This window comes from Camellia sinensis, chromosome 15 (genome assembly GCF_055761805.1).
Source record: "Camellia sinensis isolate YWXY chromosome 15, ASM5576180v1, whole genome shotgun sequence".
Classification (NCBI taxonomy): domain Eukaryota; kingdom Viridiplantae; phylum Streptophyta; class Magnoliopsida; order Ericales; family Theaceae; genus Camellia; species Camellia sinensis.
The window spans coordinates 114,018,187-114,042,697 of NC_138975.1; the positions used below are offsets into that span (position 1 = coordinate 114,018,187).

General features: G+C 34.9%; 1 long non-coding RNA gene and 1 pseudogene across 2 annotated transcripts in view; one reads left to right on the top strand and one right to left on the bottom strand.

Moving 5' to 3' along the window:
• Positions 1 to 24,511, top strand: part of LOC145813772 (uncharacterized) — a 232,694-nt gene that overhangs the window by 120,415 nt on the left and 87,768 nt on the right. The gene's annotated exons all lie outside the window — the stretch shown is intronic.
• On the bottom strand, positions 3,194 to 5,420 carry LOC145789047 (uncharacterized; annotated as a pseudogene). The gene is made up of 4 exons (XR_014356871.1): positions 4,942 to 5,420; positions 4,717 to 4,828; positions 3,677 to 3,819; positions 3,194 to 3,557 (listed from the first exon to the last, which is right to left on the bottom strand). The product of XR_014356871.1 is annotated as an uncharacterized LOC145789047 (transcript).

Here is a 24,511-nt window from a genome sequence, read left to right on the forward strand (position 1 = left end):
CATTATCAAACATCAACTACATCAGGATTAAATGGTTTAAAAAAAAAACACTTAGGACTAATTAGAGTAACATTTACTAAAATAGGATTTATGAGTAATTTTTCCATTTTTTATTTCATAACAAGTAATCTCTTTTATTAATAAACTATCAAGTTAATTAAGAATTTTTAATGATGATCGAAATTTATTTCAATTAATAATTCAGTTAATTTTGTTATTATATAAGAGAACAATTAGAAATTTTATTTTTGCAGTTAACTCTGTTAAATAAAAAATTCTAATAAGGGAGTATTTTTAATATTTCAAATCATAAGAGGTAATTTATATTTTAAGCAAATATCAATAATGTATTTATAATTTACACTTAAATTTAAATTTAAAAATATTTAAATTTAAAGAGTTCACGGGATTATCACGATACCCGTTGCGCTAATCGAAGATGATGACTCTAGGGAGCTCTCTTTTTTATAGTTAACATAGACGAACTTGTGAGTAAGTTTTGGAATTAAGCTTCCTTTTGGTGCTTGAATGGCTGAATTTGTGTATTTTGCTGAGGGGTTTAATTACATTCACGTCGTTATTCATATACCTAAAGGGCATGGATACAGACATGTGACAGGATACTAACACATAAAAGTTCATATAAATTTTTTAAAAAATGTAGAACATGACGTAGTAGGGATGCCTGCAAAATATATAATTTATTTATTTATGATATGTTATATATATGAATAAATAATTATTATGTCATATATATGAATATTTAAGTCTAATATATTCATTTTTTAAGTATAAAGGAGGAGAATAGGTATAAATTTACTTAATTTTTGTTTTATCATTAGATTCCAAGTTACTTTATTCGAACTTGTAATATATTTTATGTGTCTAAGTATTAGAAAGAGTCTAGTGAGTATTGTGTCATGTCGGTGTTAGGCATGACACGTTACCTTTTTAAAAGTGTCCATTCTTCTTAGATTGATACTTATTAAATTTTGTAGCTTTTTTTAAGGATGTATACACTCTAGACCTTAGAGTCGCATCTCTTTCATAGAAGATGTTGTCTGCTCACACCTTCTATGTGTATCTCATTGCAGAGAGCAAAAAAATCTACACTAGTTCCTGAAGATGCAGATCCTATTTGGTCAGTAGGATGTAGAACTAGTTTATCCAAAGGGACAGTAATGAGATAGAGCATTGGTAGCATCCTGAATGGAGTCCAAGGATTGGGACATGTAATGTTTGTAACAGAAAAAATGAAATGATTATGAATTTAATGTGACATTTTATTCTATTGTTTATTTAAACTTATTTTGACTTTTTATGAATTTTAGGGATGGTTTAGAATGATCTAAATAAGTGTATTTTTTTATTTTTTATGAAATATGAATTGGGTATGAGTTGAGTTTGAAGTGATGTGGCAAAGAGACGATGTGACTTAAATAAGATGATATAACTTAAATAGGATAGTAATTTTTTGACTTTTTAATTTTTTTAAATTATGACAAATAAGACCTTAACTTGAAAAAAAGCTAAAAATTCACATGCCAAACAGGGCTATATGGGGTCTCCTTTATTTTGAGTCTAATCAAGGGGTTAAGCGTAATTTGCTAAAGAAAAAATAAATCAAACAGGAGTTTTATCCTCGTCTTGGAAAACCAAATAATGTGATAAGGATCGGCACATGTCAGAGACCACTTTGATGACTCCAAAATCCTGCATGTGACAAGCATAACTCTGCATAGAGCACCTTCACCTAAACTATAGAATTGTTTAGGATTAAGTATACTTTGCCCATGTTTGGGAAGTGGTTTTTGAGATTTTTTTTTTTTTTTGACTAAAATAGTCATAAAAAATCAAATAAATTTTTTTGTCTAATAAGACAAAATATCACATCTAATTCATAATCATTATATTCTTTCTCTCACAAAAAAATTAAAAAACAAAACCAAAAAAGTCAAAAACCCTTCCCAACCAGGCTTTTTAGCCCCAGGTTGAAATAGCCAAAAAAGTCAGCTCACTTTCCAAACGAAGCCTTTTTGACTTTTTATAAAAAAATGTGCAAGAAAATAAAGAAATGGTGTGATCCAAATAAATGCGCGTATCTAAACAGGTAATTAAATAATGTGTATAAGAGAGAGAGTGTGTGTGTTTTCTGTATATTCTGAAATGTACATGAGGTGTTATGTTCCCCTACTCATCATTTTTGTATGAACTTAGGGCATGTTTGATTGAATGGATTAGAGTATGTGATTGAGTTTATTAATTTGTGGGTCCAATTATCCTATGTTTGTTTTAACATTTTGATTTAGTATTATTAATCTAATGGATAATTAATCCAACAAATTTGTAGGATTATTAATAATGGGGTAGGGGTGGGATTATTAATCCAATGGATAATTTATCCTATTAATCCAATTGGATAGTAAATATCACACTAATTTGATAGGATTATTAATACCTCACTATTAGTTTTGTGAATCAAATATAGCCTTAAGGTGATGTTTGTTTTGAAGGATTGGGGCATGGAGTCCGTTATTTGGTAGCCAATTTTTGCTCCGGAGTAATAGTCTCTCTGGACTATTAGTTCCATATTTGTTAGATTGTTATATTTCATAGAGGTGGGATAGAAATCATAGGATTAGCTTATTAAATTACATTTTTGACCCTCTTGTATTTAATATCTTTTTTTTAGTGTTGTTAATTTAAAATTCTATATTAAATAAAAATATAAATTAAAAATTATAGGCTTATAAATTAAATTTTGTTAGTGTTGTTAAAAAATTAAATTTATATATTAAATAAAATTATTTTTTTAGTGTTGTTAATTTAAAATTATATATTAAATAAAAATATATAAATTATAAATTTAATTTAATTAAAAATAATAAATTAAAAATTATGACCTTATAAATTAAAATTTTTTAGTGTTGTTAAATTATAAATTATAGATCACAAATTTAAAATCATATATAAAATAAAAGAAATATAAATTATAAATTACAAGGGTAAAATAGTCTTTTGAATATTTATCCTTATCTAGTCTGTTTAACCAAGCATTAGATTCACTAAAAATAGTCCAATCACATATCTAATCACATGACTAAACAAACTTAAGATACAAATCCAGTCCAACTAAATAGTCTAGGGATAATGTATCCCAAGACTAACTGTCCGATTGATTACAATCCCCCCTTATCCAGTCCGTCCAAACAAACATGCCCTAAGGATCAGTGGATTCCATGCAAAACCTTTGATTATCAAATGATTTTTAATAGAGAGTGGACTACAATGAAGACCAAATCCAGCAGTCAAAACTCTATATAACAGAAAGTGGACTACCAAAAAAACATACTTATCAAACCAACGTCTAAAAGGTTGAAGGATCATTGAGTCAATTATGTTCTAAAAACCATGCCACAATTAAGCCAAAGTCTCATACAGATAAATACACAATACTTACTTTGATTTGGTGGTTAATAATCCGAGAGAGCACAACTTTGAATGCCAAGTTCTATCAATTCTTCCTCCATTAGGACAAGATAATGTGGCATCCATTCCTGTATCATCAATAGCATAACAAATTTAGTCGGTCTGAACAACATGAACAGCATAAGATAAAGCTTAGCATGTGGTTAGCAGGTTTGCGGAGCAAAAATCAGGAATTAAAATAGCATACGTTGATTTAAATGGTGCACTGGTAGCTCCAACAGTTGTGCTAAAGGCAACATCCTGAAATAGGCCAGCCATCTTACCACGCGGAAACCATCCTAAGTCTCCACCCTTCTTCCCTGATGGACACTCTGAATATTCTGCTGCTAGCTGGAAGAAAAGGACAAAAAAGCAGCGCAGAGATGTCAGTGTTATGACTCCTTCAAATATTCCTGAGACAATATCTCGGTCAAAAATTCTCTATAGGAGATTGTACAGAGAACACCTGAACCATTTTCTTACGCTCCTTTTGTTTCAGCGAAAAACATTTTCCAACAAAAAACATTTTGCGTCCTTAAAACTAATGTACTAACGGTTGTATTAGTGGCGGTAAGGAGGCGGCAATAGGGTGACGGTGGTGGTGGCAAGAGCAGGGGTGATGATGTGGAGGAGGTTGTGGCGGTGGTGGTGGTAGTGTGGTGGTGGTGTTGCTGGTGGTAGTGTGGTGAGATTGGTAAGACTTTAGTTTGGAAAACGTTTTGCACTTTTTAAAAATGCAACCATTTTCCGCCCAATAGGTTTATTTTTACCACAGGACATTTTTTGTTGACTTTCATTTTCCATTGTACCAAATGCCAAAAACTAAGAAAAACATTTTCTCACCTAAACATATGGACCATTAGTTAACTTTCAACATGGTGTGTTCATTCAATTTGTTTCCAATGACTAAGGTTTTGTAATGTAGTACTTCAAAACTGTCATAATAATCATTAAGTTGAAGAGATCATGATTATTTAGCACATTTTAGAAGGCTTGAAAGCAATTAAGTAGCTAAGTGAAAATGATGAACTATTAAATATCTAAATAAAAACCAACTAAATACAATTGAATCAGGTTCACAATCAAGATCATAAATCATTACAAAAATATGAAAGAGTCAAAAATGACCCCCTCCAAGTTCAAAACCAGAAATTGATACCGACAAAACCTTGGCCAACAAGTGTAGAAGTTTTAAACTAAATGTGTTACAAAATAATGAGAAAATGGATAATGTAACGGGGAAATCACCTCTGCAAACTCAGCAGGTGGAACCTTTTCTCCATTACTAAGCCAGCCATCTTTTCTAGCTTCTTGTATGCTTCATTAATCTTCCCTTGTTTCTCACATAAGATATGCCCTGCTAAAAACAAAATCCAAAACCCAGAGTCAAATCAAGAGACTCAACATACTAGATAAATTGCAGTTAAAAAAACATAGAAGCTCGTGAAAAACAGATTAAAGGGAAGAAACAACCTTTGACATATGTGCAGGTGCCAAGTCCATCTCTCTTCGCTCCTTTTCCTTTACCTTTTGAAGCAGTATCATTACTTCCTCCCGCTGCCTGTTTTCCCTTTCCCTTTCCTCCTGACTTCTTTGGCTTTGAGTCCTTACACATGACTCTTTAACCTTCTATACAAAACCACAATATGAAGACCTTAATGAACAAGGAGTGAGCACTGGAAGAGCTTAAAATTACACACCACAAAACAACAATTGCTTAAAGGCAAGTAAATTAAGATAACCATTATCTCATACATAACAGATATGTCTAACATATAGTAAGATTTGCTTGAGGTCATTCCTAAGAAATATATTACTTTTGGGCTATGTTCGGATTTGCTTGAGCCAGCTCTCTCTCCCCCTCCATGATTTTCTACAAATAGCTCAAACACTATATAGTTATCTATATGTATGTACATATTGTATGTTTGTGTGTGTGTGTGTGTGTGTGTGTGTGTGTGTGTGTGTGTGTGTGTTCCCAAATGCATCTACTAATTCTTAGCATTTTAGATTTAAATCCTTAGATTTAAATCCACATCCAAACTCAAATCCGTTGTGAAAATATTAGGTTTTATGTATATATGGTAGTACATATTTTTTTGCATATTTTAGGGAATGTTAGGGATTGAGTAATTATTCTAGTTTCCTTTTCAGTCTTAGGGTTAGTTTGTTATCTAAACCGATATACTCTTGTATTAGAAACACAATTGAATATACAGAAGTCATTCAAAAATCTTACATGGTATCAAAGCTATGTTCAAAACCCTAGCAGCCAAGGTCGATTCTTCTCTGGTTTAGCTTTCTAGATTCGTACGACCCATCTGAGTTCGAATCACAATCCACCGATTGTGGTTCTCTTATTGGTCTGATTCGAGATTAGGTTTGGCTTGTTTAGTCATCTGTTTGAGTTGACCCATTTGGTCATCTAAGTTAACCCATCTGTTGTTTCGTTCAATCGACCCATCTGGTCATCTGATTCGCGACGCTGATTCGTAGGTGGTCTTTGCTGCACCGTAACCCTCTCTACTTCATGGATTGTAAGTCGTGGATCACGACTGTGTGTGAGGGCTTCGTCTGGTTGGTCATTCTCTCGCTTTGATTCACTATCGTCTCTCTGGCTTAGCTTCACATCGTGAAGATCATCTTTCTGAACTAGGTTTGGATATTTGACCCATATGAGGTATTATCATCTGGTTCCTTATCTGAGGTGTTATTCACTTGGTAATTTAGTGCTTATTATTCTTTGACCCCAGTGGATATTCCTATTTGCGTATTGGCTCTCATTTCTTTTGATTTTTTCTATTGTTCTTGCTAGTTCATTACAATGACGGATGATAAAATGGCTAGGCCCAAAAATAGGCTACTGGCTTCAGATGAGTGTGCTTACTGCCATCAGAGAAGCCAATGGAAATATCACTATCCCAAGAAGGGACGTCTGCCTGCCTCGTCTTCTCAGCAATCTTAGACTCAGTTCCGTGCTCCTCTTCAGAGTACTCTTCGCTCTCCCACCACTTCTATTGCTCCTGTTTCAGCTCTTGATCTTGACTTAGCTTCCTTCAGTGCTCAGATTGGTCAGCTTTAGCATATACTGTCTACCTCCCATCCATTCTCGTCTGCTTCCGTTGTTTCCTCTACTTATTCAAATTTGCTTGGGTCTTCTTCAGGTATCTCTTCGTCTATCTAAATTTTTTACTCTGGTTCCTCTCATCATATGATTGCCTATCTCTCCTTACTTCAAAATTGTACTCCCCCTCCCTTTCCTATCACTATTAATGTTGCTAATGGGTCTGGTATGTTTGTTATATCTATTGGGTCACCGTCTGCTATGTATGATGTCTCTATTCCATCTATCTTATATGTTCCTCAATTATTTGTCAATTTATTATCTATCAGTCAGCTTAATGCCTCCAGTTTTAATGTTATCTTTTCTTCTTCTATCTGTTCTATGCAAGATCGGATGTCTAAGCAGCAGATTGAGACTGGCCATAAAGTTGGAGACCTCTATGTGGTGGAGAGCCTACATCTACCTATGACTACCTCTTCGACGGCCTTTTCTTCTTTCAGTTAGATTCTCTATCAAGTCCTTTTTATTTGTAGCATTCCAGATTAGAGCATTTGTTTGCTGACCGTTTACAGTCTTTAGCTCAGTCAAGTATATTGGGTAAAGTTTTTCCTACTCAACTTACCAAGTGTCAGGGGTGTAAACTTACCAAAATGACAACCTTACCTTTTGGTAAAAGTACTTTTATATTTAATACACCATTTTCTTTAGTTCATACTGATATTTGAGGTCCTTCTCATATTCTCACTAAAGGGGGTCCCGCATACTATATTTCATTTGTTGATGATTGCACTTGTTATACTTGGATTTACCTTATGACTCATAAGTCTACCTTCCACCATATATACCAACTGTATGCCTACTCTCCTTCTGTAATAACCCCTATCCGTAATTAGCCACTAATCCGTATTTAATGATGCTAATTGAGTGGATCAAATGAATTATGGGGTTAGTATGTAAATTGCATGATATTTGGCCTTCTATCTGTTACTTATAGAAATATCTGTTTGGAATTCCATTTTAATATGTAAATTGAAAGCCTTATCGGCATCCGAAACCGAAATTGATTACGTCAATATGTTATTTGGAATTTTTAGAACCATATGGCAAATTTTATTAAAAATTGATTCAGTCTGATTCGTTAAGTCATGTTTGGTTAGCCTAATATTCTAATTAATGTGTTTTAGCACCATAAGCTTATATGAGCCTAATAAGCTCATTTGAGCTCATTTCTTTCATCTTCCTTGAGTGGAAAAATCTGAGAATTCATTTTTGTTAGGTTTTTATTCTTGGCAATCCCATTTGACAAAACTCCTTTTAGTTGTATTTGTTTTTGCACATTTATTTCAATGAGGCTATGAGTTTATTAGATGCGAATCCAATTCGAATTGTGCCTTTGACAATTTTGAATAGGATCAAAACCGAGGTTGTAATAGGATCTAGTTTTCCAGATTTTCCAATTTTGGTCGTCCCGCTGGAGCGGGGAAAGTGACGCTCGAGCGGGGATTGCAAGCTCACAGCATCTCTGTTTCGCCTGGAAAAAGTACTGAATGGTGTGATTCGGTGCTCGAGCGTGGAAACTTCCGCTCGAGTGTGAAGCCTACATGAATCACACAATTTTGAATCCTCCGCTTGAGCGGGAAGTCCCACGCTCGAGCAAACCGAGCGAGCTTCAAAATTTGGATTTCTATAAGGATTTGGTTTTCTTCCAAAACTAGGATTACTTTGGTTTTCTATAAGTAGTTGGTTTTCTCCCAAAACTTGTATAACTTCTCTAGATCTTCTTTTTGGGTTCTAAGGTTTTTATCTGGGGATATTTTGCTAGTTTTTTTTGATGTCTTGATTGAGTATTCAACTCATGGTTTAAAGAGTATACATCAAAGCATTATTTGTTTATTCTACACAAAAGAGAGAGTTGTTCTTCGGTGGATTCTGAAGAATTCGAGCCTGAAGCTTTGGTGGATTCCGGAGTGGCTTATCGTCAAGACAATTCCGAGGTGAAGACAGGGTTGGAAGAGACACATAGAGATTGGTTCAATTCGGGCGTGGATTTGCTAGGTAATTGAGAGTATACCTGTGTAATTCTTTTATATCTTCTTAGTGGATTGTTTTGTGGCTGTTGCCCGTGATTTTTTTTATCACAATTGGAGGTGTCCAATTATGGTTTTTCCACGTAAAATCGTTGTGTCGATTTGTCTTGATTGTTTGATTGGGATTGTTATATACTGCTCATAATTGATACATAATCACAAATCAACATCTAGGGGATTTCTAGATTTTTCAATTGGTATCAGAGCAGGTCGTTCTATTTTTTTTAAAAAAAATTCTTTGAGAATGAGATCTTGTTTGATTTGTGATAATGGATTCAATTCGTGAGGGAAATTCTATGGTTCAACCACCCCTACTTGATGGATCCAATTATTCTTTTTGGAAAGCTCGGATGAGATCATTTTTGAAATCTATAGATGAAAAAGTTTGGCAATCTGTCATGAATGGGTGGACCGAACCAACAATTACCGTTGATGGAGTAACTTTCCCCAAACCAATTGAAAAGTGGGACACAATTGATTACCAAAATAGTAGTTGGAATAGTAAAGGTATCAATTCTCTCTTTTGCGCTGTCACCTGAAAAGTTTAGTCGTATTTGCAATTGTAAAGTCTCAAAAAAGGCTTGGGATATTTTACAAACTATTCATGAGGGCACTCCTTCTGTTAAATGCTCAAAACTTCAAAGGCTCACGTCTAGTTTCGAAAACCTTTCAATGAAAGATAATGAGACCTTTGATGAATTTTATGCGAAGTTGAGTGACATTGTAAATTCCAACTTCAATTTAGGCGAAAAAAATACCAGAATCCAAAGTTGTGGGAAAAATTTTGAGATCCTTGCCCGATCGGTTCTAACCAAAAGTTACGGCTATTGAGGAGGCTCAAGATGTTGACAACTTCAAGTTGGATCACTTGGTTAGAAATCTCCAAACTTATGAAGCACATAGGAATTTCAAAAAGAAACAAAAAGATACTATTGCTTATAGTAGTGCTCATAGAGTTGAAAAGGATTTTAATGAGGATTGTGAGATAGATTCCAAGATTACACCTGCTTTTGTTAAACAATTTAAAAAATCTTTTTTGAAAAAGAATCCTAAACTTTTGGAATCTACTCATACTCATAAATCTAAAGGCAAAGATAAACTCAAAATTAATCCTATAGCCAAGAAGGAGAAAGGAAAGATATAAGGGAACTCTGAAAGAGTCCAATGCTATGAATGCCAAGGATTTGGCCACTTTGCTTCAGAATGCCCCACTCGTTTGAAGAAGAAGAAAGCCCTCGCCATCACTTGAGATGATGAATCAGAATCTGATGAAAATGAAAGTGACAACGAAGATCAAGGCGAAGAGGGACATAAACAATTCCTTGCCTTTATGGCAGCTTCCGAAACTGAAGGACGAACAGAGTATCCGAAGAGGTCGGTTGAGAATGCCACTAATGATGAATCCTCGAAGAGTGATGATGAAGAGCTTGAGCAAGCTTATGAAAAGTTGTATAAGGAGTGTCTTAACTTATCCAAATTGAATGACAAACTCACTACGAAACTCAAAGCATGTGAAAGTGAGAATGTCAAATTAAAAAAAGAGAATTCTGAGGCTAAGAATGATGCCCTTAAGATTTCTAATAATTGACAAGCTCTTTGTGCAAAACTCCTAACTTGTGAGACAGAGAGGAATGAGCTACAGCAAATCTATGCAACATACGAAGAAAAGATTGAAACTCTCGAGATGTCTCAAGTTACTTTGGAAGAACTTAAGTGTGCTATGGCTACCATTGGTCTTTGGAACAAAGGATCAAAGACTTTGGACAATATCATTGGGTCTCAACAAATTTGTTCTGATAAGAGTGGCATTGGCTTTGGTGATAACAAAGAGCAAAAACAGAGTGCATCTACATCTTAGGATACAAGAACTCAAGGAAAGGGAGAACAAAAAATTTAACATAAGGATGGACTTCTCAAACTTCCTAGAGTTGGTAAGGTAAAAGAAAAGAAGGTACACCCTGTACACCCTGTTTTTATTTGTCATCATTGTGGTATGCATGGTCATATTCGCCCATATTGTTATAAGTTGCATGGGAGAGTGTATTTGCCTAGACCTAAAAATAGGATGTTGGAAACCATGTTGAGACAGGTTCCCATTGAAAGGGAAGGGAACCACAATGTCAAGACACCACCCAAAAACCGCAATGCTCACAACTTTGTTCGTACTAAAGCAGTTTGGGTGAGAAAACTTGACTTGTGTTAATTTGTTTTGTCATTTTAGTTTTTGGGTTTTTGTGTGTTTTTTTTTTTTTTTGCATTACATGTGTGCTTGTTCGTTTTCTGACATGTTTTGTTTAAAAAAAAAAATGTGTGCATGTTCATTTTTTGTCTTGCTTTAGTTAAGAAAAAAAAAATGAAAAAAATCCAAAAAGATTTTCTTAGTATGATTTTGCAAGCTTGAAATTTTTGAGTGGTCCTTGGTGCATATTGGAATTGATGAGAATATCCATTACATGTAATATATGTGTGCTTTCTGTGATCATTACTCATTTTGGAGTGCGTGTTTTTTGATTAGTATGTCTCATTCTGTACACACTCTTAGATTAGCAAATTTTGGAGTCTTCTGCCTTAGTGATTATTTTTTCTCTATGGACTTCTGTCATTGATCTTTTGCTTTTCTGGAGGAATTGACCTATACTAGCATATCATGGGTGATGTTGAGTCTCTTAACCATCTTCCATCTTTTTGCATCTCCATGGCTTTCCCACTCTATTCTTTGTATTCCAGCCATGAGGAAAAGGCTTCCTCAGAGTCACTAACCAGGCCATCCTTATTATATCCATGCTTCTCTGGTTCGGTTTCCATACTCTTGAGCGTGTCAGCCGCCAATGAGTGTGCAAAAGAAAAAGAAAAAGAAAAAGAAAAAGAAAAAGAAAGAGAAGAAGAAAAAATATGTAAAAGAAAGAAAAAATGTGCAAAAGGAAAAAAAAAAGAAAAGATTCATTGATGTAGGGGGAGCCTCCGCCTTTACTCACCAAATACCCCTTGATTCTTAGTGGTTTGACTTTCCTTTGTTGTGCTTAGATTTTCTTGTCGGAGGTCCAACTTTCAGATCACTACTAGGATTGAATCTAGTGTTTGTCGAACTCCAAGAGTCACACACACACTTTTCTCATGGGATCTATGCTTTTCATATAATGCATCACTTTCTTTTATGAGGAATTTTCTACAGACTATGCACATTCTGTTTACTAGTAATTGTGCTTCTTGGATAGTCTTGTGTGTTTTAAGGTACTAATCTGAGATTTCTTGCTTGCTCCACCGTATTATTTTTTTTTGTCGTTTTTCTTCTTGTTCACTGTTTTCAGTGTTTGTGGTTGCTTTTAGTGAGGGGGAGTTTGGTTCATCTTGATTTGGGTTGGTAAGGGAGTGTGGTTTTTCATTGCAAGAGTTGTTTAGCATGAACACTTTGATATGTTTGGTAAGGGAGATTGGCTATATGCTTTGCATGTTGTTATGTGCTGTTTGCTTATTATTTCCTTCTTGCATGCTCCTGATATTTACATCATCATATCATTGCTTGTGTGGTTTATGATCTTGCTTTAGTTGATTGAGCGTCCTTTGTCAATTCGTGACAAAAAGGGGGAGAAAGTTATTTTTTCATGAGTTTTAGTTTTCAAGATAATCGTGTCACATGTCTATTGCTTTTTCATGATAATCGTGTCATATGTCTATTGCTTTTTCATATACTCTTGTGAGACTAATAGTTGTTTTAGAGATTGTGGCACTAATAGTTGTTTTGCAGATCATGACCTTGAGAAAGAAGTTTGTTTTTATTGGCTGTAAGGGTTGGGGTTTTTAGGATTTTATTTGTTAGGTGTGTTTTGTCACGGCATTGCCAAATGGGGAGATTGTTAGGTTTTTATTCTTGGCAATCCCGTTTGACAAAACTCCTTTCAGTTGTATTTGTTTTCGCACTTTTATTTCAGTGAGGCTATGAGTTTATTAGATGCGAATCCAACCCGAATCGTGCCTTTGACAATTTTGAATAAGATCAAAACCGAGGTTGTAATAGGATCTAGTTTTTCAGATTTTCCAATTTTGGTCGTCCCGCTCGAGCGGGGAAAGTGACGCTCGAGCGGGGATTGCAAGCTTTGGTGGATTCCGGAGTGGCTCATCGTCAAGACAATTCCGAGGTGAAGACGGGGTTGGAAAAGACACATGGAGGTTGGTTCAATTCGGGCGTGGATTTGCTAGATAATTGAGAGTATACTTGTGTAACTCTTTTATATCTTCTTAGTGGATTGTTTTGTGGCTGTTGTCTGTGGTTTTTTTATCACAATTGGAGGTGTCCAATTGTGGTTTTTTCACGTAAAATCGTTGTGTTGATTTGTCTTGATTGTTTGATTGGGATTGTTATATACTGCTCAAAATTGATATATAATCACAAATCAACATCTAGGGGATTTCTAGATTTTTTAATTTTAGAGAGAGAGGGAGCACAATTCTAGAGAGAGAAAGGAAGAGATTGAAGGTTTTGTGTTGAATTCACTAAGATTGTGCTAGAACAAGAGTAATTCAAGACTCTAGATAAGCTTTTGATTATTAATTCAAAGAGTTATGTGTTGTAGAGATGAATTCATGGAGTTGTTAGGATCATTGCATGTAATTTACATATGTTGGTCAAGAAGTTGGAAGTTTTGAGTTGCAATTCATGCATGCATGTATATTTTCTTACAAATTGGGCATGATTTCAATGGATCCTCTCTTGTATGTGTGAAATTCATCTTCATTTAGGGAAATCATCAAGTTTCAAGTTGTTTTGTGGTGTTTGATCATGTTTTGAGAAGTTTGATACAAGAAAAATTCATGCATGTTGTGTTTATGAACATTCATCATGTTTTAAGTTGAAATTGTGAGTTTTTAACAAACTCTTGGGCCATGATTTTATGAAATGATCCTAAATTCTTAATGTTTTAAAAGTTTACTATGTTATCTCAAGTTTTGGGGCCCAAGAGATGTGTTTTGAAGGTTGGAATTCGAATTTTGAGCTTGAAGGTGCAATCTGAAAATTCCAGAATTTGCATCTACGCTCGAGCGTGGGAGTTCACGCTCAAGCGACCACTCTGAGTGCGTGTACTCCGCTCGAGCGACCAAAAGTCCGCTCGAGCGTGAATTGCAATCTCCCAGAAATTTCATGTCGTTTACAGATCGCTCGAGCGAAGGAATGTGCGCTCGAGCAACCATTCACATTTTGCATGTCCGCTCGAGCGAGGAAAGCTACACTCGAGCGTGGACCTTATTTTCAGAAATTTTGCCTAAGTGTTCCAAGGCATGTTTTGGCATCCTCATTGCATCGTAGGCATTCCTAAGCCTTAATTAAGCCATAGTAATGAGGTTATGGATTAGAAACACACTAAGGAATGAATGCACTAAGTTAAGGGAATGCAAGTAGGTGTGTTTTAAGCAATGAGCTAAGAATTAACAAGAACCAATGTAATGTAAGCTAAGCCGTGTTGGCCACTTGAATGTGTAATGATAAAACATGTTTGTGTTATGTATTTTGTGATTGTAGGTCAGACTCGAGGATTGATTGACCATTTACGGGAACCACTGTGAGTAACATTTCTGTGAAGATATGTTGATATGAATTATGTTCCAAATGAAATATGATAAGTTCTGATTTCTGAAATGATATCTGTTTTCGTGAACGAATATTCCATGTTTGAAATCTATTATGGCATCCATAGATAGTCCCAAGTCATGGAGGACGGCATGAAAATGCGGGTCCATGACATACAAGTAATTACGAGATCTCGTTAGCCACTTCATTATGGTGATATATGTGTTTAATCGGTATCCGGAACCGGTTACTCTAGTCGGAAGACGTTTTGTGATGTGTTCTATGGGATGTACCATTATTATGTTCTGATATGAGAATGATTATGCTCTGGTCTGTTTTCTGCTTATAATATATTCGGATTTCGTTCACTAAACTCTTTACCTTAATGTTATTCATTGGGCTTTAGCTCATTGTGTGTATATATATGTATAGGTGAGCATTCTGGAGCCCGAGCTTGAAGGCTTTTGTCTGGATTTGTGTTCCATTGTCAGTCAACCATTGTGCCTCCCGTGGAGGTTCCCGAAGCGTCCTGTGTTTAAGTTCTGTGGTTTTCTGTTTATTTAAGACTTGATTTGATGTCGTTGGCTGTACTTAAAATACTGTAATGTGTGTGGGTCTAATGTATGAATGACTTTTGATTATGTATATAAAGTTTTTAAATATTTCGTTTCACATAAGTCAGCACAGCTCATTGGACAACTATATTTATGTATTTGCTTCCACTAGCCCCTCAATCTTGTTAATCTGTTCAAAGGCCTTCGGTAGTCCAAGGATTACTGGCTGGTTACGATGCTAAACCTATAGGGGCGGGTTTGGGTCGTGACAGAGTGGTATCAGAGCACGAGTTGTACCGCACACACGTGTCCATATGAGCTATAGGATGTATTAGAAATGAAATAAGGATATTGCATTACCATGTTTAAGTGTATGTGAACTATTATGAACACATCCTTATTGAAAATGAATTGAAATGAAACCTTTGTGCATGATCAAAGAAGTTAAGTGGAATAACATGTGATGTTAATTTCAATACCGAATGTGGAATCTATGTGAACATAAACGTATGAAAGTGAGGGATCATGTGACTGTATCTGAGTTGAAATGAAAGTATAAACGTGTCTAATATGAAATGAAATGTGAGAACAGTGAAAACTTTCCTTATATTAATAAGCACCCTATTTGTGTGTAGCCAATGGAAAGGACAAGGAATATAGACGAATCTGAATCTTCTGATGCTAGAATTAGCCGGTTAGAAAGAATGATTGAAGCCTTAATCGAAAATCTGAAACAACAGCAACAAGGGCAAATACATGTACCTGAACCAGCTAGTTATGATGTGATAACACTGACACAGAAATACAATAAGATAAAACTACCGGAATTTCAGGAGGGTATTGAACCGTTAAAAGCCGAGGCTTGGGTCTTAGAAACTAAGAAAATATTTGAGGTATTTCCATGTGCTGAGGCATAGAAAGTTTTGTTGGCAACATTCACGCTCAAAGAGGAGGCTAGGAGATGGTGGATGTTAGTACGAAATGATAATGAGGGTGTGACATGGGATAGATTTAAAGAAATTTTCTTCGAAAAATGTTTTCCCCAATGCATCCGGGATAGGAAGGTATCCGAATTTGAACAACTAAAACAAGGCAAAATGACTGTGACTGAATATAAAACAAAATTTACTGAGTTAGCCCGTTATGCACCCCACATGATAGACACTGACTACAAAAAGGCTAGGAAATTTGAAGGTGGGCTGGACTTAGATGTGTTTGATCGAGTTGGCGTCTTAAAATTGCCAAAATACGTGGATGTTCTTGATAGGGCCTTAATATCTGAGGCAAACATAGCAGCCTTGAAAATATCAAAATCAACATCATCAACTGAATCAGAAAGAATGAAACAGAAGAAACAGAAAGTCGAAATGACTAGTAATTCAGTGACCTCTGTGAATGAAAAATTTAGGGTAATAACTTTGAACAAAGAAAGTCGGGGAAGCAATGTGAACAATGGTATACCTATTTGTAGAGAATGTGGGAAACAACATTGGGGCATTTGTCGCCGCTTATCAGGGGCTTGTTTTAGATGTGGTCAGAAAGGGCACTTGGCTAAATCTTGCTCACGAACTCATCTGAACAACACTTAGAGGCAAGGAAGGGTTTACACCCTAGTTCCAGAAAATGCTCGGAACACTGAAACAACTAACGCAGGTATTACCTTAACTATGTGCAATTGTTTATATGGGAATTTGTGTGGAAATGTACACTCCTTAACTTGATATAGATTGTGGACATGTAAATTGAACCAATTGAATTATTAGGATTATGAACCCCTAGTTATTGACTGCCTCGAAAGCTTGCTAATTTTATGTGAGATGCTCGGAACCTTATGAACTCAATGAATCACCTGTGCTATGAGAATTGTTGGGACTTGTGAACAACGAGAATTTGTTGGGTTAGATCTTTGTACCGTAGTGCAACAATTCAATGTGAACTATTAGGTACGACCTTTTGAACTATGCTAGAACTATCGAACATGGGAATGCATTATGATTGACTATAATTTGAGAAAATTTGTATGACCGTAACTTGAACTGAACCGTTATATATTGACTGACATCATTGAATGATTAGACCCATGAACCCGAATTATATACGTGAACCGTCGTGTGTAGAACTTCTGAAATTGAGAACCTATGTCAGTTTGGAAGGACGAACTTTTGCGTATGAATTGTGAACGAATACCTAAATGATAACTCGTACATGTCTGTATGTTTCCATGCTTGTAATACTATTAGTATTGATGGGATTGAACTGTGGTTAATGAACACTTAGAGACTTACTAGTTGATATGAACTATCGTGACTGACCTGTTGAACTACGCTCGAACTGTTAAATATGGAGACACACTATTATTGATTGGATATGGAACATGTTTGGACTTACATATGCCTATACCTTTGCGTGGGATGTTAATTAATTGAACTCGACACACTCTTTGTGTCCGCTACATTTGTATCTAGACTGAGTAGACTTATGACTAGTTGCCTTAACTATTGTATCTGGGGAAACTGTTTTGTGTTCATCTGTATATAGACCTCGTGAATCTGTATCGGGAAGGTTATTAGACTCTGGACATGTATATATATATTTGTGACTGTACCTTTGCTCAGAATGATCGATATGTCATTTTTGTTGATAACTTGACCATTGGAATTATGACTCTGGGATTGTGTGATTAAAAGACCCCGAGCGATAAACTCTAAATTGTGAACTACGATTGTTGAAAATTGACAAGACTGTTTGACTCGACTAGTGAGCCTATACTTTAGCGACTGTATGACCGATTTGAAACTTCTGTATAACAATCTGCTATTGTGTACCTTATACTTACATGAAAAATTCATTTGGGAAGTGACTGTAATGCTTACCTCTCGATGTGAATAACTGCATGCCTGTGCATTTACCTGTAGAATTATTTAGAGGAAACACATTGTATATGACCTGGAACACTTTGACATGAACTACTATGATACATGACTCTGATATGACTTTGAGAATTGATGAACTTAGACTAATTGTGGAATTACTGACTATGCACCTAAGCGAATAAAGTATGAACTATAGAATTAATATACCTCGTTTGGAAATAATAAGGCTAGAACCTTTACCTGATCTAATGTGATAGAACTATGGTTTGATGAGACCTTTGTTTACCTAAGAGAACTTCTGTTTGATGACTCACGCTTGAACCTTGACTTAATGTGACCTGGTTGAACTTTCATTGATTTGATCTGAGGAGACCCTTATTGAGAGCTATTATCTGATTGATTACATTATGGGGGATTGTGAATTGCTTATGATTGAATAACAGGGCCGTGTTGCTAAGGAAACTAACTGAATGAGAATTAGAATCAATCTTGAACCCTTAAGAAGAATGTGAACCGTCAATAATAGACTATGTGATTACGAATAGCTTCTTACTATATGCTTGTAACCGATTGGTAAAGCACGTGAATGAGATTATGGAATTTGGTAATTTATGCTTGGAGAATATGTGAATACTGTACATATGACATGTGATTAGTTATCCGGTATTACCGTTATGACTATGAACTTGTTTGACTAGAGAGCAATTGCTTTTGTGTTACCGTACTTCAAAATTGATGGGATTTGTGACAACAGACTGGTTTGATTATAAACTCTGACTACCTGGGGGAATATGTAATCAGTATGACTGCTTAGTATTGACACACAGTACGATTGAATCTGTGGAAACTGAGGCTGATGAATAGTATATGAATGATTACTTCGGAATTTCGTTTACTGCTATATGGTTAATGTATGAAATTGCCTTGTATTTCTGCTATACTTTGGATGACCTGGACTAATTGTAATAAGATTACCGGATTGAAAACCAAGTTGAACAAGGACCGGATGAATGATTCGGAAATGAATAAATCAAATCTCTATAACTTAACGGGGGAAATTACTTATGGAAATGGAAACAGTGTGAATCTATGACGTCCCATAAGTACTTGATATAAGTAATGAGAGTAAATTTTCCGATGTACCCAAAAAAAAAAAAAAAGAGTAATGAGAGTAATAACTTAATAAAATTATGTCCAACTGTATTTATTTTCTGTGTGACAAAATAAGTTCTGTTTTCTGAAATGCTATATGCTGTATGCTGAATGATTGTCCAATTTATGATATGTATTCGTGACATCCTTAGCATCATATTATATGCGTCCCTTTATGGGTCATCGGATTTGTTAGTGCTAATGAATGCACCACATATGCTTAAGCAAGAATTGTGACATCTGTGTCTGATCTGGACAAGAATGTGAATATGAACATGTATATGAATCTGTTTTTGATTAAAATTGAATGCGTATAAGACTCTGTTTTGATACAAACCCTAATCTCTGTATTTGATTTGTGATTCTGTTTCGGTATGAAGCTAAGGTCGAGATTGGGTTATGAGCATATTTATGAATATGGTTATATTTTTGTCTTGTAAAGAATTGTAGTTATATTTTCGATGAACATCATTCCTTTTGATATAAGATAACTTGAGTTTGAAGGACCAAACTTTTTAAGGTGGGTAGACTGTAACAACCCCTATCCGTAATTAGCCACTAATCCGTATTTAATGATGCTAATTGAGTGGATCAAATGAATTATGGGGTTAGTATGTAAATTGCATGATATTTGTCCTTCTATCTGTTACTTATAGAAATATCTGTTTGGAATTCCACTTTAATATGTAAATTGAAAGCCTTATCGGCATCTGAAACCGAAATTGATTACGTCAATATGTTATTTGGAATTTTTAGAACCATATGGAAAATTTTATTAAAAATTGATTCAATCTAATTCATTAAGTCAGGTTTGGTTAGCCTAATATTCTAATTAATGTGTTTTAGCACCATAAGCTTATATGAGCCTAATAAGCTCATTTGAGCTCATTTCTTTCATCTCCCTTGAGTGGAAAAATCTGAGAATTCATTTTAGAGAGAGAGGGAGCATAATTCTAGAGAGAGGAAGGAAGAGATTGAAGGTTTTGTGTTGAATTCACCAAGATTGTACTAGAACAAGAGTAATTCAAGACTCTAGGTAAGCTTTTGACTATTAATTCAAAGAGTTATGTGTTGTAGAGATGAATTCATGGAGTTGTTAGGATCATTGCATGTAATTTACATATGTTGGTCAAGAAGTTGGAAGTTTTGAGTTGCAATTCATGCATGCATGTACATTTTCTTACAAATTAGGCATGATTTCCATGAATCCTCTCTTGCATGTGTGAAATTCATCTTCATTTAGGGAAATCATCAAGTTTCAAGTTGTTTTGTGGTGTTTGATCATGTTTTGAGAAGTTTGATACAAGAAAAATTCATGCGTGTTGTGTTCATCAACATTCATCATGTTTTAAGTTGAAATTGTGAGTTTTTAACAAACTCTTGGGCCATGATTTTATGAAATGATCCTAAATTCTTAATGTTTTAAAAGTTTACTATGTTATCTCAAGTTTTGGGGCCCAAGAGATGTGTTTTGAAGGTTGGAATTCGAGTTTTGAGCTTGAAGGTGCAATCTGGAAATTTCAGAATTTGCATCTACGCTCGAGCGTGGGAGTTCACGCTCGAGCGACTACTCTGAGTGCGTGCACTCCGCTCGAGCCACCAAAAGTCCGCTCGAGCCACCAAAAGTCCGCTCGAGCGTGAATTGCAAGCTCCCAGAAGTTTCATGTCGTTTACAGATCGCTCGAGCGAAGGAATGTGCGCTCGAGCGACCATTCACATTTTGCATGTCCGCTCGAGCGAGGAAAGCTACACTCGAGCGTGGACCTTATTTTCAGAAAATTTGCCTAAGTTCCAAGGCATGTTTTGGCATCCTCATTGCATCTTAGGCATTCCTAAGCCTTAATTAAGCCATAGTAATGAGGTTATGGATTAGAAACACACTAAGGAATGAATGTACTAAGTTAAGGGAATGCAAGTAGGTGTGTTTTAAGTAATAAGCTAAGAATTAACAAGAACCAACGTAATGTAAGCTAAGCCGTGTCGGCCACTTGAATGTGTAATGATAAGACATGTTTGTGTTATGTATTTTGTGATTGTAGGTCAGACTCGAGGATTGATTGACCATTTACGGGAACCACTGTGAGTAACATTTCTGTAAAGATATGTTGATATGAATTATGTTCCAAATAAAATATGATAAGTTCTGATTTCTGAAATGATATCTGTTTTCATGAACGAATATTCCATGTTTGAAATCTATTATGGCATCCATAGATAGTCCCAAGTCATGGGGGACGACATGAAAATGCGGGTCCATGACATACAAGTAATTACAAGATCTCATTAGCCACTTCATTGTGGTGATATATGTGTTTAATCGGTATTCGGAACCGGTTACTCTAGTCGGAAGACGTTCTGTGATGTGTTCTATGGGATGTACCATTATTATGTTCTGATATGAGAATGATTATGCTCTGGTCTATTTTCTGCTTATAATATATTCGGATTTCGTTCACTAAACTCTTTACCTCAATGTTATTTATTGGGTTTTAGCTTATTGTGTGTATATATATGTACAGGTGAGCATTCTGGAGCCCGAGCCTGAAGACTTTTGTCTGGATCTGTGTTCCATTGTCAGCCAACCATTGTGCCTCCCGTGGAGGTTCCCGAAGCGTCCTGTGTTTAAGTTCTGTGGTTTTCTGTTTATTTAAGACTTGATTTGATGTCATTGGCTGTACTTAAAATACTGTAATGTGTGTGAATATAATGTATGAATGACTTTTGATTATGTATATAAAGTTTTTAAATATTCCGTTTCATATAAGTCAGCATAGCTCATTGGACAACTATATTTATGTATTTGTTTCCGCTAGCCCCTTAATCTTGTTAATCTGTTCAGAGGCCTTCGGTAGTCCAAGGATTACTGGCCGGTTACGATGCTAAACCAATAGAGGCGGGTTTGGGTCGTGACACCTTCTCTCTAGTCGATCTCCTTACGAGGCTCTGTTTTCTTAATTTTCCAATTACTCCCTCATTTGTGTGTTTAGGTCTGTTTGTTTTGTCCTTTCACCCCATAAAGAAATCTTACAGTTTCTAATGCAATCTTAGGAAGATAGGTAATAAACTACAAGAAAGAATAGGGCACGAAATATGAAAGTGGCTGAGCCAACAAGGTAACAAAAATAAGTATAAGAACAAACTATGCAAAACAAAAATAAAAATAAAAATAAGTACATTTGACGACAAACAATAGAACAATGAAATTTTTACAGTTGAGCTGGTTAAGAAATTAACACTTTTGAGATAATTTATTATCTTTGATTTCTAATATTGAGGAAAAGTGAAAATTGAAAACCAAGAGATACTTAAGAGTGAACAATTTCATTATCTAGATTCAATTATTAATAAGGATTGAGAGATTGGAGATGATGTGGCCCATAAACTAAAGTGGGTTGGTTAGAGTGGAGGAATATTTTTGACATATTATGTGATCGACGTATACCAACATAATTGGAAAAAAAAATTATAGAGCAGTTATAAGGTCAGGAATGCATCATGAGACAAATGTTAACAAACTAAGAAATAACACATAAGTAAAATGAATGTAACTGAGATGAAAATGTTGAGGTGAATGTGTGGCAAGACCATGAAAGGTAGAATTAGAAATAAATTTGTTTGTGAAATGGTAAAAGTAGCACCAACTAAACATAAGTTGAGAGGGAACAAATTATAATGGTTTTGTCGTGTATAATGAAGACCGATAGAGGCAACAGCGAGGATGGTTGATAGGATCACAGTTAATGGAAACGCTAGGGAGGAGGGAAAGACCTACGTTAACATGGGATAGTGTAGTAAATAAGGATCAGAATTTACTTAATTTAAGTGAGCATATGGCCCTTGATGGAGTATAACAGAGAAAACAGATTCAGGTAGGTCACCTAATGTCATGACATTGACGTCCAATCACTACCAAGATTTCCAATACAATATTTGAATTTTCACCAATCAAATAACTCCCAGTTCAAATCTTGTAATCATAAGTAAATGCTGAAAGAAAATATCCCAGTTCATAAGAAACATTACTAGCAATTATAGCAATATGAGGAATTCTACCTTCATAGAAACCTTCATAGAAACACATCTCTGTGTGAACATTGTCGCTTTTTTTAAGAAAAAAAAAAAAGAAGAATGCCCTTCACATCGAATAATTGCCACATTCAATAACTACTAAATGGTTTTTTTCATTCATCAAACTGCCTCAAATTGCAAATCAATTTACCTCATTCATCTGTCCAAAAACTTAAATTTAAAATTACAATCGCATAGCATTTGCACCAATCACTAGTATATATGCATATATACATCGAGCCCCCAAATTACAAGTTATTCCAGTATCCAGAAATGCCCAAATCCCAAACATTTGGTCACTTTGGACAGTTCACTTCATTCCATGAATTAGCATAGGAAAAACATGGCCAACAAGTACTCCAATTTAACAAAATACACAAACAATGACAAGATTTCTCATAGAAAAAACATATTATGCAAATCAAATCATACCAAGGAAAATGGAAATGGAAGAAAAATGGTAGAATTCAGAATCAGTGATGAGATCAGTGAGTTGGGTCTTTACCTTTTGATTCGATTTTACGGTTCTGGCAAGAAAACTAACACCATAGCCACACGAGAGCTATGTCGTCCACCAAGAACTTGATAAATCTCCCTCTATTCAAAGCTCAAATTGCAGATTTGCCCTTCATCTCTTATTCTTATGTCCTTCATTCACACTGCAGTATGGTTTACCGACGCATATATTTTAGGGTATATAATTTCAACAATGATCATGCCACTTAAAAATAATAATAATAATAAAAAAAAGAGTATAATTAATGGACAGGACCCACTTACCACATCATTAGTGGTACTATTAGAGCACCTCTCAACCATTTTTCTTATAAATTATGGGTACATTAGTATTGATTTCTTTTTTTATTACCGAGATAAGTATATAAATTGGTGAAAAGTCCACTATTATCCTATGTTATTTGATTTTATTTTTATTTTTTAAATTTGGTTATAAAACAACATGAGTTTGAAAACTCGTCAAAAAATCACTGATGGCCAGCAGGCAAATGATAGTTGGTGATACGTGGAGTTGAGTGGATATAAAGATGAATAGATAGGTGATATAAGAATATAAAGAAGTAACATTTGGACAAATAATTAAATATACAAGTAATACGTGTATAAATAAGTAATATGTGGATAAGTAAGTAAGTTTTAAATAAATAAATATCCTTTTAGAAATATTAATTTTTTTTAATTCAGAAAGATTTAGGTTGCGTTTGGTAGAGTTTTCTAAATATGATTTAAGAATAGAGTTGTATTTTGAGTTTGTGAGTTTTGGAATTATGATTTGAGTGTGAAAAATTTGTTTGGTAAATGAGTTTTGAAAAGAGTTTTAAATTGAGTGGGAAATTTTTGATGTGACATATGATATTTGAAACAAAAACTTATAACTCATAACCAAATACACAACTTAAAATTCTATTAAAGCTCATAAAAAAATTTAAAAATTCGAAAAATATTTTTTATTAAATATATAAAAATTAACATGTGTCAATTGCAAATATATATATATATATATATATTTGCACTGTTTCGGACGACCAGTAGGACGTCCGGTGGGACGATCGGTTAGTCCAAATTTTTCCGCTTTCGACTGCGTTTTCAAAAGTGAGTGTGGAATTAATTTTTAAAAATCGTAAACAAACACCATGTTCAAATAATGTTCCAAAACTCCACCAAAC